We start from the raw sequence: 18,210 nt of genomic DNA on the forward strand, positions 1-18,210 counted from the left end.
AATAAGATCTATTCCCTTATTTAGAGAGATTGGAGAGTGTTTGGCTCCAAACTATAACAATTTCATCAACAACCTATAATAAAAGAATCTAATATTCACTACTTTTAATGAGGAAAAGAACGATTCTCCCATTTTTGAGAAGGACGCAGTGGCTATTCACACTTTTTTCTGCCAGGATGAGTAAACAATGTCAAGGTTATTATTTATACAACAAAATCAAATCCATGAAAGCAATTGATAGCCTCCTTATTGGCTGAGTTTAGGGTGATTATACAATGATTATCATTATCTCTTCAAGCGTTTAAGGAATTTGTATTGAGGCCCCAGCCTGGAGGTAGCTGTGCAGGGGCCTGGCCGGTTCTGAACCTGTTTGGCAGACACAACTGTCCAGTTATTGCCCTGCAGTGCTTCAAGAAACAGCCAGGCTGATGTTCATGCTAGCTTCTTATTCCTTTTATCAGGCATAAAGTTAGTAATGCTGACGAAGTGTCTGAAGATGCCTAGTGAAAATGTGGAAAATTCATTATTTAATGAATACTTAAATCATGCTTTTATAACAAAGTCCAGACTGATCTTAATAAACAGTGTGCTCTGGAGACACATCCAAATCCCACCATGACAACTGGTGGAACTTAAATTAAAAACAAACACAAAATCGGGGATGTAAAACTTGTCTAAGTACCAATGACCATGAAACCATCATTGTTGTACAGGTCAACCTGGTTAACTAATATCTTAGAAGAAAGGAAATCTGTTGTTCTTACTTTGTCTGACCCAGATCTATAACAATGTGATCAGCTCTTAGCTGCTCTCTGAAATAGGCTACTCAAGGCCTACGGCAATGCAGATCTTAAATGTCTACATGAAATACAAAGGGTACAAAAATTATGCTACTGTACTGATGATTTTCTAATGAACTGTAAAGGGCGAAACCATTCCCCTTTTACAACTCTTCCTACATCCATATCATTGTTCTCACCTCTAGCTAGCTGCCATAAAACCTGATAGCTGCTGAATGTCAACAACTCACTGGAAGTTTTAAAACTTTCCAGAGACAGAATCTTAGTAGGCTCTCAATAATGTAAATTATCTTGCTAATAAGAGTTGAACCATTTGGAGCCTGTTCACTCTACCATCTTTGGATGGAAGATTGGCATGGTAGAAAGCCATTTTTCTTGACATCCATTTTCCATCCTATCTCTATCCCATCCACTTGCTGATGGGAAGTTGCCAGCCATGGTATGTTTGTAACATGCAATCTGAGCAAGCTTTAACTGATTAAAGATGGTCTCCATGATGAACTAACAAGGTCAACAAAAGTCAGCAGAACACAAGAAATTATTTTTCAAGCTAACTTACTTGTACAACAGTCTTCTTGGCTCTAAGTATTTCTTTACCCTACTAAAGTTTTTGCTGAAAGAAGTTTGAATTGACTGATTTATAGACAATAGACAATAGTTACAGGAGTAGACCATTCGGCCCTTCGAGCCAGCACCACCATTCATCATGATCATGACTGATCATCCACAATCAGCATCCTGTTCCTGCCGTATCCTTGTAACCTTTAATTCCACTATCTTTAAGAGCTCTATCCATCTCTTTCTTGAAAGTATCCAGAGACTTGGCCTCCGCTGCCTTCTGGGGCAGAGCATTGCATATATCCACCACTCTCTGGGTGAAGAAGTTTCTCCTCAACTCTGTTCTAAATGGCCTACCCCTTATTTTTAAACTGTATCCTCTGGTTCTGGGCTCCCCCATCAGCGGAAACATGCTTCCTGCCTCCAGAGTGTCCAAGCCTTTAATTATCTTACACGTCTCAATCAGATGCCCTCTCATCCTTCTAAACTGAAGTGCATACAAGCTCGGTCACTCCAATCTTTCAACATATGATAGTCCTGCCATTCTGGGAATTGACCTCGTGAACCTACGCTGCACTCCCTCAATAGCCAGAATGTCCTTCCTCAAATTTGGAGACCAAAACTGCACACAATACTCCAGGTGCGGTCTCACTAGGGCCCTGTACAGCTGCGGAAGGACCTCTTTGCTCCTATGCTCAATTCCTCTTGTTATGAAGGCCAGCATGCCATTAGTTCTTACCTATTTCATTTTAAGTGGAGTCCTTTGATTTCTTAGAGTTATATTCCTATAGTATATTTTGAATGAAGTGAGAATATGCATTTTAAGTTAAATATTAATCATGTCTCTCACCTTTTATTAATGCTTTCATTAGAATAATGATTGGGCTCCCAAGGTAACTGACAAACTTCAGCTCAACTTTCAGCAATAAGAAACTCGGAAGAAAACTTATGCTGCATCTTATATATTAGTCCTAAAGGATAAATCTAAACCTTGATTAAGAAATCCTAACTGTTCTAATGTGCTGCAGGCCAGCCTACCACCATGCACTCTCCATAAACATGAGTTTATCCAATACTTTGCTGCTCATGCCTTGATTTGAACCAAGTCACATTCACCCATCATCCCTGTGCTGTCTCTGATCAACATTGGTTCCTAATTCTAGTGACATCTTCATTTTAAAACTTTTATTCTTACTTTCAAATCCCTGCATGACCTGCTGTACTTCCACACTCTTTGTTAGAGGTGCCCCAGTTGACACTTAGTTTTACTGGCAACTTCTTTGGGTAGATATGGAGCCGCCAACCTTTCTTGTAATATTGGTCAACAAACTTTACAGATATAAGTGAAAAATTGACTGCTAATACTCTTTCTGCAGAAGATACATTTGAGAAACAAGAAGTATTTTACATACTAATAATATAGCAGGTTACATTAGACTAATACTGGTTAAATACATTACCTTTACATTAGACTTGGGTATTTTTATAGAGATCCATATTCGTTATCAAAAGTGGTTTAAGGTACCACCACTCGTCTGTGAGAGCCGTCCTACGGCCTTCTGGAGCTAGAATGACTGTGCCTTTGTTGTGTAAATCAAGTTGTTGTGGTTGAGCCCAGAAATACTGAAAGAAGATGCTTTTATTTTTAAAGTTTCACTTGAAGTTTGTTACTAAAAGTATACTTGGAGTGGGCATTTTGTATCCAATTGCTCTGCATGGAACATTACAAAGTTTAGTTTGTAGCAATGCTACAAGAAGAGCTGTGTTCACTTTCCTGAGGAAACCACGAGGATGATGTAACCTGTGATGATTTTTCTCTTCTGTCCTATTCAAAGGGAAGTTGATGGGAAATAGGTACCCAGAGATCCTACTGGACAAGGTGGTAGAGAAGAAATAGGGCAACTCCATTTCAGCCTCCTCTAGTGGTCCCCAGGATCACAGATGCCAGCCTTCAGACAGTTCAACTTACTCCATGTGATATGGAGAAACAGTTTGAGACATTGGGCTCTGACGATATTCCAGCAGTAGCACTGAAGGTTTGTGCTCCAGAATTGTCATGCCCCTGGCCAAGCTAATTCAATACAGCTATAATACTGGTATCAAGTGAGTTGAAATGGTTCGTGACTGGGAGGTGCAGTTGTTTGTTGCGAACCGAGCAGAGGTGTTTTGCAAAGCGGTCGCCAAGTCTCTGCTTGGTTTCCCCAATGTAGGGGAAGCCACACCGGGTACAGTGGATACAGTATACCACATTGGCAGATGTGCAGGTGAACATCTGCTTAATATGGAAAGTCATCTTGGGGCCTGGGACTTCTCATATTAAGCAGATGTTCACCTGCACATCTGCCAGTGTGGTATACTGTACCCAGTGTAGCTTCCACTACATTGGGGAAACCAAGCGGAGACTTGGGGACCACTTTGCAGAACACCTCTGCTCGGTTTGCAATAAACAACTGCACCTCCCAGTCGCGAACCATTTTAACTCCCCCTCCCATTCCTCAGACGACATGTCCATCATGGGCCTCCTGCAGTGCCACAATGATGCCACCCAAAGGTTGCAGGAACAGCAACTCATATTCCGCCGGGGAACCCTGCAGCCCAATGGTATCAATGTGGACTTCACAAGCTTCAAAATCTCCTCTTCCCCCACTGCATCCCAAAACCAGCCCAGCTTGTCCCCGCCTCCTTAACCTGTTCTTCCTCTCACCTATTCCTTCCTCCCACCCCAAGCCGCACCTCCATTTCCTACCCACTAACCTCATCCCGCTTCCTTGATCTGTCCGTCTTCCCTGAGCTGACCTATCCCCTCCCTATCTCCCCACCTATACTCTCTTCTCTACCTATCTTGTTTTCTCTCCATCTTCGGTCCGCCTCCCCCTCTCTCCCTATTTATTCCACAACCCTGTCCCCATCCCCCTCTCTGATGAAGGGTCTAGGCCCGAAACGTCAGCTTTTGTGCTCCTGAGATGCTGCTTGGCCTGCTGTGTTCATCCAGCTTCACCCTTTGTTATCTTGGATTCTCCGGCATCTGCAGTTCCCATTATCTCTGCTCACAAGATATGACCCTGTTACTCTTGGCAAAAATAATTTCAATGTAGAGAAATGTGAAGTAATGCACTTTGTTTGAAGAAACATGAAGCGACAATGCAGACTCAATGGTACAACTTTGAGGGGGATACAGCAACACAGAGATTTTAGAGTTCATGTCTGTAATTCTCTGAAAGTGTCCGGGTAAGTTGTAATAGTTGTTAAGATTTATAGGATCATTGGGCTTATAAATAGATACATAAGAATATAAAAGCAAGAAAGTGATGCTACACCTCTACAAATCATCGATCACACCAAATGTGGATTATTGTGTTCAGTGCTGGGCACTTTATTTAATGAAGAATGTTAAAGTCCTGGAGAGAGTGTAAAAGAGCTTTACCAGAATAATACCTGGAATGAAGGATTTTAGATGCAAGGAAAGATCAAAGAAATTGGACTTTTTCTCCTTGGAGCAGAGAAAATAAATTGGTGACCTTATTGAGATGTACAAAGTTATGAACAATTTTGATGTGATAAAGATGAATATTCTGTTTGTCAAGATTGTCAGCAAGAGAGCTAGCAGTGAGATAAGGAGAAACTCCTTTACTGAGAGAGTTGTTCGAACTTGGAATGTATGCCTGAGAGTGTTCTGAACATGGATTCCATATGAGGTTTCAAAGGAGAGCTGAATATATATTTGAATGTGATGAATTTAGAGGATGACAGAGAATTGGACAGCAGGACTATATGGGTAGCTCTTTCTGGAGCCAGTACAGACATGATGGATCCCATGGCCTCTTGCTGCACTGTGAAATTGTATAATTCTTTACTCCAACAGCATACTTTCATAGTATGTGCCACAGAATATGAAATAAATTTGCCATGGCAGGACAGCAGGGTTTTAAAAACCACAACTGAAACAGAATTGAAGATGATAATAGTAGTGATCAATCTAAGGAAATCATGTGAGTCATGAAAAATGTAAGTTCATTAATGTGTGAACTAGTTACAGATTCATTCAATTGTGCTGTGTAGAAAATGATTGCACCTCAATAGTGTCTGTTTTGTACATTATTTAGGTTATGAAAGTTTGATATGTTTCACATGGGTATGAGAACACATTAGAGTTGCTAAGAGTGATAATTCTATGCAAAATAGCTTGTATAAGTCACTTTATTAATACAAATGTAGCATCTAGTGAGATACCTATGCCACTGAACAACAAGCTTTTTTCCACGTATAGGTGGAAATAAACTGGACATAAAATGTGATAAAACAATTGCTTTTGGATAATAAGTCAGTCGATCTGCGGTTTGCGTTACCCAGTCATGGCGTACTTGTATCCCCATATCAAGCCTTGTATTTCTAATCAAAATGTTTCTAATGCTTCTTTTCAGGGTAAAAATCATACTGAAAAATACAAGTGTAATTGATGATAACACAAGGATTGTTGAAGTGATTAGCGAAAAATGATGATGGATACAAAACATGCGCTACAATGATTTACCCCATTGATATGGGATATTAATGAAGCTGTGGATTTAAAGTTAAGAGATAAAGATGGAGATATTTTCATTTTAAACTTATAAAATTGGCAAAGATATTCAGTTGCTTTACTATAAAACATGTTAAATACAAGGGTGATTGTCAAATCATGGATTGATGGATCAAGACTGAACTGCGGAAATTGACTAAATTTCTGACTGGCAGTCGGGAAATTTGATAGCGACTAATTTAGAGAATGTACGAAAAAGTTATTGTGTTCCTGAGTTAAAAGTCCTTTCATCAGTGAACTCTGGAAAAAAATGACCATGGTAATTGAGATGCTCCGTAAGATCTTGGCTATCAACCAAACTGCAAGTTAGCAACTGCGTAAAAATGAGAAATGCATGCAAAGAATTTACTTCAAATGTTTTGGGGTTATAATCCTTATCAATTGATAGGTGAGAGGAATCTCAAAATATTTTGTGCTATGTGGTAGGTTCCCAGCCCTCAAAGAGACTGTTAGTTCATCTTTTTCTGCACACTTGAGAAGGGAAGACAGTTGTTCTCCAACATGGTAGTCTAACTATTATGCCCATTCACTTCTATTAATTAATACTCATTAAAACTTTCAGAAACTCAGCAATTAAAATAAGTCAAGAGGTAAGACCTATAGACAAAAGCCACAGAAATGCAGGTGAATTCTCATGTTGAATCTGGGAGCGACTTTTACATTGTGAAATGAACCCTTACTTTATACATCTGATCATTGGAGAGGGGGAAAGGTTCTGCTGCAATTGTCCAGAAAGACCTAGGAGGACAACTAGAAGTTTTAGATTGACTAGATTATGCAAGAAAACAAGGGCCACAGAACAATCTAAGAATATCAAAGTAAAATAGAGCCATAAATGCTGAAGATCTGAAATAAAATAGAAACTATTGGAGAAGGTATGGCAGCACCTAGAGAGAATGTAGAGTTAATGGTTAATGGTCCAGTGACCCTTTTTCAGAAAAGATGATAATTTTGTGTTGATGAGGGTTGGGGGTGTTGGGAGTTGGCGATTATGTGGAGATGGAGCCCAGAAACAGAAATAAAGTTAGGTAGAGAAAAGAGTAGTTGATTGTCTCCATTTTCTTCTTCCCTGGCTTACTATAAGTAGGTGAAAAGGGGTTGGCTATGCTGCAAGCAGCCCATGTCATGACAGGGCCTAGGGTGTGGAGGGTGGGTAAAGAACATGGAAGTTGGTGTTCACTATTCTAAAAGTATTGAATTTGATACTGAGCCCTGAAGATTGCAAGTGGAAGATGAGCTGCTGCTTTTCCAACTTACAATGAGCCTTGCTGTAGCACTGCAGCAGGCCCAAACAAAATTGTTGGCAGGGAACATGATGTGTTGAAGTGGCTGGCAACAGGAAGCATTGGGTCATTTTTACACACAAACAGTAGTGTTTTGCAAAGTGTTCACCCCAGTCTAAGAATTCTAGAAGTAGATGCTTTTATGACCAGGATGTATTGGTGGCTACCAAAAAAATTAGAAGTTAAATTAAAAAGAGAGGGAATTAAGAAGAGTTGGAAAGAATTTGGTGTACATGCTGAGGTACCAGATTGAGGATATCTAGCCTTATTTCACAGATGGATATGTACAGAAAAGTCAAGCTTAGTGAATTGAGTTATTGAAGAGATACTTTAAGTTCAAAATGCCAGAGTAGTGATCCCCAACCTTTTCAGTATCAAGGCACACTTTAATGAGACAAACCATTCCATGGCACACCCAGTTTTTAAACTGAATCGATTACTCAAAAATCATATTTACATGTATTTACACTGATAAAGACCTTACTGGAGAGATTTGCAACATAGTGCACTCAACATGCTAAAGGAGGATCAAAACCATCAATGTTTCAAATCCGCCTGCAAAAATGCGCAAACTTTGACTGCAAACACAGACACATTTTCATAATCTGCTCAATTCAACTATTTCTAACTACTCAATAATGGATCAGAGCAAAATACAATTTGCAATTTACTTGGAAACCTGAGGCCTATTGGTGTGTGCAGAGCCTTTTGATTGGGCAGGAATTGATGAGAGGGTCACCCACAAATGCTCCACTAACTAGAGCTCCCTTCTAGTGTTTCGCATGTATGCCGGTGCTGAAAATGCTAGCTTGCAGAGGTATATTGTCACAAATGATGCAAGTACAGCAATAGTACAGTCAGAGATCAGCAGATAGTCATGTCAGTCAGCCATGACCTACAAGGACACCTCTCCAAATTTGAACCTCATTGTCCAAAAAATTCATAGCTCTGCATGTTATTCTTTTAATGTCAGCTTTTGTGATGAATCAAAAGACAGTGAACTAAATGCATCACTTTCCTAGTCATAGTCTTCCAGATTTGTTGAGGGGGAAGTAGAATTCAAACTTCTCTTGAGATGTTTGAATTTGAGGCTGCGCATTTTCACTGCTGCATGTGCCACTGTTGTGCTCATGAAACATCCAATGAACTCACAGCACTGTCTCTTACAAAAGGCCCAGCTTTGACCTAAAACCTTGAAGTTTATCTGTATTTGAAGTGGAGAGGTTAACACCAGAAGTCAGATACCGCAGCTATAATGACTTCTGTGTTTGGTGTTTTCTTATACAGATGGACGAGCATTAAAGCAGACTTTGAAAGGAACCATAGGTTCCTTGTACTCTACTAATTCTATGGTTTCAATACATTTCACACTACCTGACTTACTTTTCCCAAGAATAATATTCAGCTTTTCTATGCCTTTTCCCATTGTTCTCTATCAGTCAAAGCCACCCTCTGAGGCTTACTGTCCAACCTTCCATCATGGAGTCCTGCACACTGGATGTACTCACCTTATCTGCAAAACCCAATCCAGCAGAAACTCCAGGTTGCTGTCCTCAAAATGAGGTGCCAATTTCCCTCTGATATGGCAGATAGAGGCAAATGCCATGAACCTTTCAGGGCAACTCCAGATTGACAGAGCATGACCAGGTGCACATTAGTGCCAGCACCAGGGATCAGATAATATCCTAGCAATGATAAGTGTTTTTGACTACAATAATCAGGAGAATCACACTAGTATCAGACAAGAGGGGTACCATGGGAGAGCAGTATGCAGCTAATAAGGTAAATTTGGGATGATAACATGAGAAAACTTGATAGTACTTGCAGAAAGCTCAATGAAAATAACACAGCCAAAATATGGGAACATTCAGTCCATGGTCTATCAAGCCAGGTCTGGAAACTCTGGAAAGTTTTTTTTTCGATGCTTGACTTTTTTTTTCTCCCATCTACTTCCCTGTTATTTCAAGCTGTGGAAACTGACTTGTCCAATTTTAACCTTGGGTGAAATCATACCAGGGCAGAAAGTAATTTATTTTCTTTCTGTACAAATGTCTATTAGAAAGCTTATGAACACTACCTCGGATTTTTCAAGTAACATATGCAAAATATTCTTCCTCTCTCAAAAGTGTAATGTTTGGATTTGCTATTTCCAATCTTCGATGGTGTACAGATTTTTCATGCCTCCCAAGGGAAACAAATCTGAGTATTTACAACCGCCTTCGTTGCATATCTTAACATAATTTACACTCTGCTTATACGGTGCTCCCATTTTTTTGGAAGAATTCTATGAAGCTTCAATGGTCCATTTAGTTACTGTAAACTACAGTATTTTAATTTTAAATTACAGCTTTGGTGTTGCTTGATCACAGCTTTTTGATTATCTTTGTCATTCCTGATTTTTCACTGCTTGGTCTTCCCATCTACTTTCCTGCTGTTGTCCTGCACTACCTTGTTTTCTAAGATAAAAATGATATCAGTGATTGAGTACCACTTCTCCCTTAGACATGTGTCTAAGTTAATGTAAAGGTCTTTCAGTAGATTTCTGACATGAAACAATAAGTTTATTTATTTCTGCTATAGTTCTTTTTAACTCTCTCCATTAAATTTGAAGCCTTTCAAAGGAAATATTTGTGGAGTAACATGATGTAAAAACCTCCAGTGCCCCACTGTATAACTGGTGAACAGCATGACAATTTGCACAAAGAAGTAATAATAAATATGGGGACTTGCTGTACATAAACCTACTAGCTGAGATTGCCCAACTTGATGTGAAATTTAATCAAACGATAATTTGAAGTTGCAGAAGCATTCTTTGTTTGTGACTGAAGAATTTTTCTTTGTTCCCCACTTGTATGATTCTTGTATAATACTTTGACAGCTTCATCATTCATGTATAGATCTTTGAAGTTGGAAATCAATAAGATCAAACTGTATATAGCAATACCTGTTAACAGTTTTCCTCAAGTTCTTGATTGCAGTATCAGTTATTTGGCCAAATATGTCTTTCACAGTACATCAAAAATTTACTTTACTGCACTTTTACAAGCATTATTTGTAAACCAGAAAAATATAAAATATGGAGTAAAGCCTTTGCCATTTCAGACCATTCTCCCATTTATTGAGATCATGGTAGACCTTCTATCCGTACACTTGAGTTAGTTGCCTCTTCAAGTGATCTGTCCATCGTTGTAGTTATCATTCTTCCTGATCTAATTTTTGTTAAATTGAGAAACTTTGGTCTTAGGCTCTTTGCCGAAGTGCAGAATAACTCCAAGGCTATGGGGAAAAAAAAGGTCAGAAAATAATCATTGTTACAACACTGCATACAATGGCACATCGAACTCCATGCCACATTAGGATTGTAAAGTTTGCCTTTGAATATTTCGTATTTCCCAGTTCAGTAAAGTTGGAGCAATCCATAGGATCCCAATTCATAAGAATTAAGTTGTTACGTGATCTCAGTTCTGATGATGAGCTCATTTTGAGTGCCTGTGATCTTTCCAAGCACAGGATATTGCCTCAATCCTACGATAAGTTTTCATTAATTTGTCACAGAGGTGCAAAAATAACTTAACCTTTAGTTCATCAGTGACCATCAGTTTTAATTTGGGCAATTGGGTGGCCTTCATTTGGCCGTTAAGTTTAGATAAATGTGAAGAGAAAGACAGATCTATGGGGAACATCTTACTCTCACCAGGAGCAGGTTAGGATGTGTAAACTAGGTATGGTGCCATGGGACGCATTCCCAGCACCTGAAACCCTCCCCACAGGTATGAACCCTGACCCACTGCAATGTTATAAACAGCCAATTGGAAAGGTGGCTCATTTCTACTTCTCAACAGCTTTTCTCTCAACTGGCAAGAGAGGCATGTTTTAAACCTGTCAGGACTGGACCTGAACCTGCTGGCCATATTAGAGGATTGTCTCCAGATTTCTCCTCTTATTTCTTACCTATGCATCCTGTCCCCTACTCCCCACTCCCCACTCCTTTGATCTCAAACTCCCACCCCACACCCTCTTGCTAGCATATGTAATAAAAAATTTTCTAGGATTTTAAACATATCCAATAAATTGCCACTCAGCATTTTCGGTTCAGATACAGGAATCTCAGGGGGTTTTTTTAACATAACTAACATCCTTCTTTCTGGTATAATTTATTAGTGAGTTTTCTTTGCACCCTCTCAAGACCTGTAAGATGCAGTGCCAAGGAGATCTCTTTTTCCATTCATAGATGAACACAGGTAAAAGAGAATTATCTTGAGGATCCTGATCATACTAAATTCAGCAGCGGGGAAAACTAAGGGAGACTTCGAGGTTCTGCAGGAGAAAGACCTGTTTAGGAAATTAGACAATTAGATGCCAGATGAAGTTCAATGCAGACAAAAGTGAAACTGTAACTTTTGAGGAAAAACAGTGAAAAGAAGCATATCTTCAACATCAAGGGAGTAATTTTGATTTTGAACAAAGGTGTATAGCAAACAATACCAAATCAACCACCTCTTATGCAACCCACCAAATTTTCATTTCAAATGAAGTTGATTGAAAATAAACTGCCAATGCAATACCATCTGCCTCAAACTATAGTTCATAATAAAAATTTCATTTGAAAATGTGCAGATAATGAGGGAGCAGAGAGATGTAAACATGGCTTAATCTGCATAGAATACATGTTAAAAGCCCATAAACGAGAAAATCACGTCATACTTATGAAACTATAAGCCAAGTTGTAGTGTAGTATATGGATCTGAACACTCATTACAAAATAGGTATTAGAGCCACGAAAAGTACAAGCATTTACTTGATGATACCAGGAATTTTTTTTAAAAACTGTTGATGTGGAAGAATAATTTTGAAGTTATTTTTAACTCAATGTTCTATTCAAAGTTTTCACAATTATGAAAGTTTTGAGAGATTGAGTGGTAAAATATTTATTACTACTGATTCATAAAGTTCTTACCAAGGAGGTAGCGTACAATGATTTGTTATTAGAAAGTAGAAGAAATCTTATGGTACACTATTGTGTTATGAGAGTCCAACTAACATGGAAAATCCTGCCCTATATTTTTAGACTGCTGGTTCCACCAATGTTTTATTACAAGTAGCTATTTGTACAAAGAGCAAAATATTGATTGAAATGGAATTGTTGAGTATTTGAAATGAAAAATAAAAGCTGGAAAAACACTGGCTGTGGGGAACCCAACTGTTCATCATCCTCTCATCTGAAAAATAGCCATTTACTATGCCTTCTTGTTTTATCATCATTAAATGTTTCTTCCAAGCTGATGCTGTCCATCCTATTCCATCATCTTCGGTGTTATTTTGTGTAGTGTTAATTTAGAAATCCATATCGACTACATTCATTTAATTCTCTTCATCAACCTTCTTTGTTACTTCATCAAAAAATGCAATTCACTTATTCAAGAATTTTCTGCCTTTTACAAATTTGTACTCACCCAGACCTGCAAATCGATGATTCGCACTGTGACCGTTGAGCTGGATAGCAGTGGTCATAATATGACTGAATTTTATATCAGTCTGAAAGAGAGAAACATGGATGTAAGACTTGAATTTTAAACTTGAGTAAAAGCAACTGTAAGGACATGAAAGCAGAATTAGCTGAAGTGAACTGGGATATTAGGCTAGGAGACAGATCAGTAGAGAAGCAGTGGCAGGCATTTAAAGGTATATTTCAGAATATTCATCATAAGTACACTTGCAAATATGTTTAAGAGGCATTTAGATGCACACATGAACAGACACAGAATAGAAGGATAAGAACCAAGTGTAGGCAGATGGGATTAGTTTAGAATGGCAGCATGGTCAGTGCAGACATGGTGGGCTGAAGAGCCTGTTCCTGTGCTGTACTGTTCTATGTTCTTATTTTGATGGAAAATTCCAAGAGGAGAACATACCGTCCATGGTACGGGGCAGCTCTGTGGCTAGCACTGCCGCCTCACAGCACCAGGGACCTGTGTCCACTTCTACCTTTGGGCAATTGCCTGTGTGGAGTATGTACATTCTCTCCATGTCTGCACGGGTTTCCTCAGGTTGCTCCAGTTTCCTCCTGCTGTCCAAAGATTTGCAGGTTAGGTGGCTTAGCCATGCTGAATTGTCTATACTGTCCAGGGATGTGTAGACAAGGTGGATTAGCCTGTAGGAAATGCAGAGTTATAGGGCTGGGGTAGGGGGTGTGTCTGGGTGGGATACTTGTCAGAGGGTCGGTGAGGACACGATGGATGGAATGGCCTGCTTCCTTATTGTAGGATTCTAAGGTTAACTGAAAAAGTTGAGGAAAGCATCAAAATTAAGCATAAACCATATAATTGTGCAAAGATTCTTGGCAAGTCGGATGACTGTGAAATCCAAAGCTGAGTAGAGAACAGTTAAAATAATAATCAGGATGAATAATTTAAAGCATGAGAGAAAGCTAGTTAGAAATGTAAAACAGCAAGAATTTTCATAGATATCTAAAATGGAAGAAAGTAAGAAAAGTGGGTGTTGATTCACAGGAAGGTAAAATTGGGAATTTATTACCAAATAATTAACGAAATCACAGATATAATACAATGTACATTTTGCTTTATTCATTATTGAGGATACAAAAAAAACCCTGTAATACCTGTTAATCAGGTCGTTGATGGACGAGAATGAAACTATAATCACTAGCAAAATGGTACCTAGCAAACTGGTAGACCTACAGTGTTACAACCAGAGTCTGGGTGAAGTTCCCAATTAGTTATGGTTCAAGATGGGACGTTCTGACATCATTGAGTTCCTTAGTAAAGAAGAATGAATTGGCTCCCTATGTTCATGCACCTACTCAATTAGTTGCAACAGGGTTAATTTAAAAATAAGTCCCTTCCCTCATGGATACCTTTCTCCCAGACTGAATTTAACTATATTTCTTGAATCAACAAAGAGAAAGTTTATTAATTACTGAACACAAGAATTAATAATGCAACACCCATACACACCAATTAGAAGTATGAGGTGTGTCCAAAAAGATAAACATTAAAAAAAAGATCAGTCTCTAAATTAATCCCCATGAAAGAGTTGTGGCTGTATAAGTGGAGGTTACTGGTAGCACTGACTTAATCATGAAACAGTCAGTTTCATGACTTTAGTTTTGCATTTTGTTCATTCAACCCTGATTGATTTCCAATATTCAGGGTAAGAGAGGGATTTTTTTCATTGTCCTGCTCCTTTTTGTCTGGCTTGCAGCACTCAGTGAGAGCAGGTCCCCGTTTTACCTGCAGCATAGGTATGACTAAGAGTCAGTTCTCCAACTATCACTTCTTAGTAGTTTGCTAATGCTCAAATCCAGGCTGCCAAACAAGAGAATGTCCGTTCTCACTCGCACACTTCAGTCAAGTTGAAACATTTTTTTTGTTGAACTCCTGTCCTTGTGTATATGTAAAAAAGGAAAAACACAAAATGTGTCTGCAGATTGGATATAATCTGCTGGAGGATTACTACTGAGTGACTGATTCTAAGCCTCTCCTTACCTTTTGTATTATAAGCGATCACAGTCTGTTTTGAGTTGCCTTTGCCCATTTTGAAAAAAATGTTTTGAAGACTCTCGCTCTCATTAGAGCAGATGTGTTGGTGTTTATTTTCCAACATTTCTTCATTTCTGACTGGAAAGCTACAAGTATAACCCCTGTATTCGAGAAAGGAGAGAAGCAGAAAACAGAGAACTATTCTCTTGCAGAGATAGCAAGAACTGCAGATGATGGAATCAGAGTCAACACAGTGTGGAGCTGGAGGAACACAGCAGGTTAGGCAGTACCAGAGGAGGAGGAGGAAAGTCAATGTTTCGGGTCAGGGCCCTTCATCAGGACTGGGGAGGAAGAAGGGAGCTGGGAAATAAATAGAGGGAGGAGGCATGGGGGTGGGGAAGGTAGGTGGGATGGCGATAGATGGATGCAGGTAGGAAATAGTGGGATTGGTCCATGCTGTCGCACCTGTTTAGTTTCTCCTGCGTTTTCTGCTTTTGCTATAATTGATACCTTGCATGAGCAGTATATCTAATGAGGAAGGAATGGTCAGTCTAGGCCTGATTTCACGGAAATTTAATGTAAGGATTGACTTGAATGAAATTTATAAGATCCTGAATAATCTTGATGACTCTGATGTGGAAACGATATTGCCTCTTGTGGATGGGTCCAGAACCATGGGACACTTTTCTTAGCAATAGAGGTCACCTTTTCAGAACAGGGATGAATAAATCATTTTTCTGAGGCTTTTGCAATTTCCAAGCTTTGCCTCAGAAACCTAAGGTGGCATCATTGAATATTTAGAAGTGGAGGTACACAGAACCTTATTAGGCAAGAAAATCATAGATGATCTGGCAACATGGGAATATGGAATTGAGAACACAAATAGATCAGCCATGGCCTTCTTGACTATCTTATTTCTGCTTCTAATTCATATGTATGTATGCTAATTTTCATTCTACATAGCATTCTTCCCAATTATCAAAACCCAATTGCCAAATTGATCAAAATCTTATGCTATGAATATCATGGTAACAAAATTATTCTCACTCAGACAATGTATTAGCTGTCCCTCAGCTGTCCCAAAGATTCCTTGCAAGTTGCCCAGGACATTTGAACTTGTGATGGGCAATTCTCCTGCTCACTGAACGCTTTCAAAATGCCTTCTATTCTGAGCTATAGTTGGAGGCTTCAAACTGTTCCAACTTGCTTACCTGGATACGTACACAGAAACTATTAGGCCAAAAAATCCTAGTCCGTCTCCTTGCTGGCAAACATGGTTAAGGAAAATCCAAAGCCTTTTATTCATATATGAAGAGCAAGAGGGTAACTACAGAAAGGATTGGCCCACTTAACAACCAAGAAGGAAAGTTATGCGCTGAGTCAGAGAAAATGGGTGTCATTCTTAATGAGTACTTTGCATCGGTATTCACCAAGGAGAGGGACATGACAGATGTTGAGGTTAGGGATAGATGTTTGCTTACTCTAGGTCAAGTTGACTTAAGGAAGGAGGAAGTGTTCGGTATCCTAAAAGACATTAAGGTAGACAAGTCCCCGGTCCGGATGGGATCTAACCCAGGTTATTGAGGGAAGCGAGAGAGGAAATAGCCGGGGCCTGAACAGATATCTTTGCAGCATCCTTAGACACGGGTGAGGTCCCGGAGGACTGGAGACCTGCTAATATTGTCCCCTTGTTTAAGAAGGGCAGCAAGGATAATCCAGGTAATTATCGACTGGTGAACCTGACGTCAGTGGTAGGGAAGCTGCTGGAGATGATATTAAGGGATAGGATCTATTGCCATTTAGAAGAAAATGGGCTTATCAATGATAGGCAACATGGTTTTGTACAGGGAAGGTCATGTCTTACCAACTCAATAGAAATCTTTGAGGACGTGACAAAGTTGATTGATGAGGGAAAGGCTGTAGATGTCATATACATGGACTTCAGTAAGGCATTTGATAAGGTTCCCCATGGCAGGCTGATGGAGAAAGTGAAGTCACATAGGGTCCAGGGTGTGCTAGCTAGATGGATAAAAAAACTGTCTAGACAACTGGAGAGCGAGTAGTAATAGAAGGGAGTTTCTTAAATTGGAGACCTGTAACCAATGGTGTTCCACAGGGAACTGTGCTGGGACCACTGTTTGTGATATATGTAAATGTTCTGGAGGAAGGTGTAGGTGGTCTGATCAGCAAGTTTGCAGGTGACACTAAGTTTGGTGGAGTAGCAGATAGTGAAGGGGACTGTCAGAGATTACAGCAGAATATAGATACACTGGAGAGCTGGGCAGATAAATGGCAGATGGAGTTCAATCTGGGCAAATGTGAGGTGATGCATTTTGGAAGATCTAATTCAAGGGCAAACTATACAGTAAATGGAAAAGTCCTAGGGAAAATCCATGAACAGAGAGATCTGGGTGTTCAGGTCTATTGTTCCCTGAAGGTGGCAACGCAGGTCAATAGGGTGGTCAAGAAAGCATATGGCATGCTTTCCTTCATCAGACGCAGTATTGAGTACAACAGTTGGCAGGTCATGTTACAGTTGTATAAGACTTTGGTTCGGCCACACTTGGAGTACTGTGTACAGTTCTGGTCGCCACATTACCAAAAGGATGTGGATGCTTTGGAGAGGGTGCAGAGGAGGTTCACCAGGATGTTGCCTGGTATGGAAGGTGCTAGCTATGAAGAAAGGTTGAGTAGATTAGGATTATTTTCATTAGAAAGATGGAGATTGAGGGCGGACCTGATTGAGGTCTACAAAATCATGAGGGGTATAGACAGGGTGGATAGCAAGAAGCTTTTTCCCAGTGTGGAAGTCTCAATTACTAGGGGTCATGAGTTTAAAGTGAGAGGAGGAAAGTTTAAGGGAGATATGCATGGAAAGCTCTTTACGCAGAGGGTGGTGGGTGCCTGGAACACGTTGCCAGCGGAGGTGGTAGACGCGGACACGTTAGCGTCTTTTAAAATATATCTGGACAGGTACATGGATGGGCGGGGAGCAAGTGGACACAAGCCCTTAGAAAATAGATGACAGGTTAGACAGAGGATCTCGATTGGCGCAGGCTTGGAGGGCTGAAGGGCCTGTTCCTGTGCTGTAATTTTCTTTGTTCTTTATTAATAACTATACACCTAATCCCACTCTCACTATGACCATGAAAAAAAATTCCCAGTGGACTGGGGCAGTAATGAATATTCATAGATGTTAATGCATGCAAATGAAGTTCCTGATCATCAGGCCAACCTCCCTGAAAGGCTCAGATAATTTCAGACCAAGATATTAATTCACCATCAGGGAAATGAAATTTTGCCCTCTATCCAGTTAGGTTCACTGACCACCCTTCTAAAAGCTCCAGGCAGGTCCAAAGGATTCCATCCAATGTGTTTGATGCCTTGTCAAGCTTTCGGTCTCCATCTTGGTCAGTCAGAGATCAGGAATTTGCATGAATCAGCAGGGTTTGACCCCCTTTAAGGGATGCTTTGAGGAAATCCCTCAAGCA

The 18,210-nt window shown here is 39.7% G+C and overlaps 1 protein-coding gene across 9 annotated transcripts in view; it reads left to right on the forward strand.

The window, feature by feature from the left end:
• Positions 1–18,210, forward strand: part of disp3 (dispatched RND transporter family member 3) — a 443,035-nt gene that overhangs the window by 324,332 nt on the left and 100,493 nt on the right. The window lies entirely within an intron of this gene.

Source organism: Stegostoma tigrinum, chromosome 28, assembly GCF_030684315.1.
Source record: "Stegostoma tigrinum isolate sSteTig4 chromosome 28, sSteTig4.hap1, whole genome shotgun sequence".
In the NCBI taxonomy this organism is placed as follows: domain Eukaryota; kingdom Metazoa; phylum Chordata; class Chondrichthyes; order Orectolobiformes; family Stegostomatidae; genus Stegostoma; species Stegostoma tigrinum.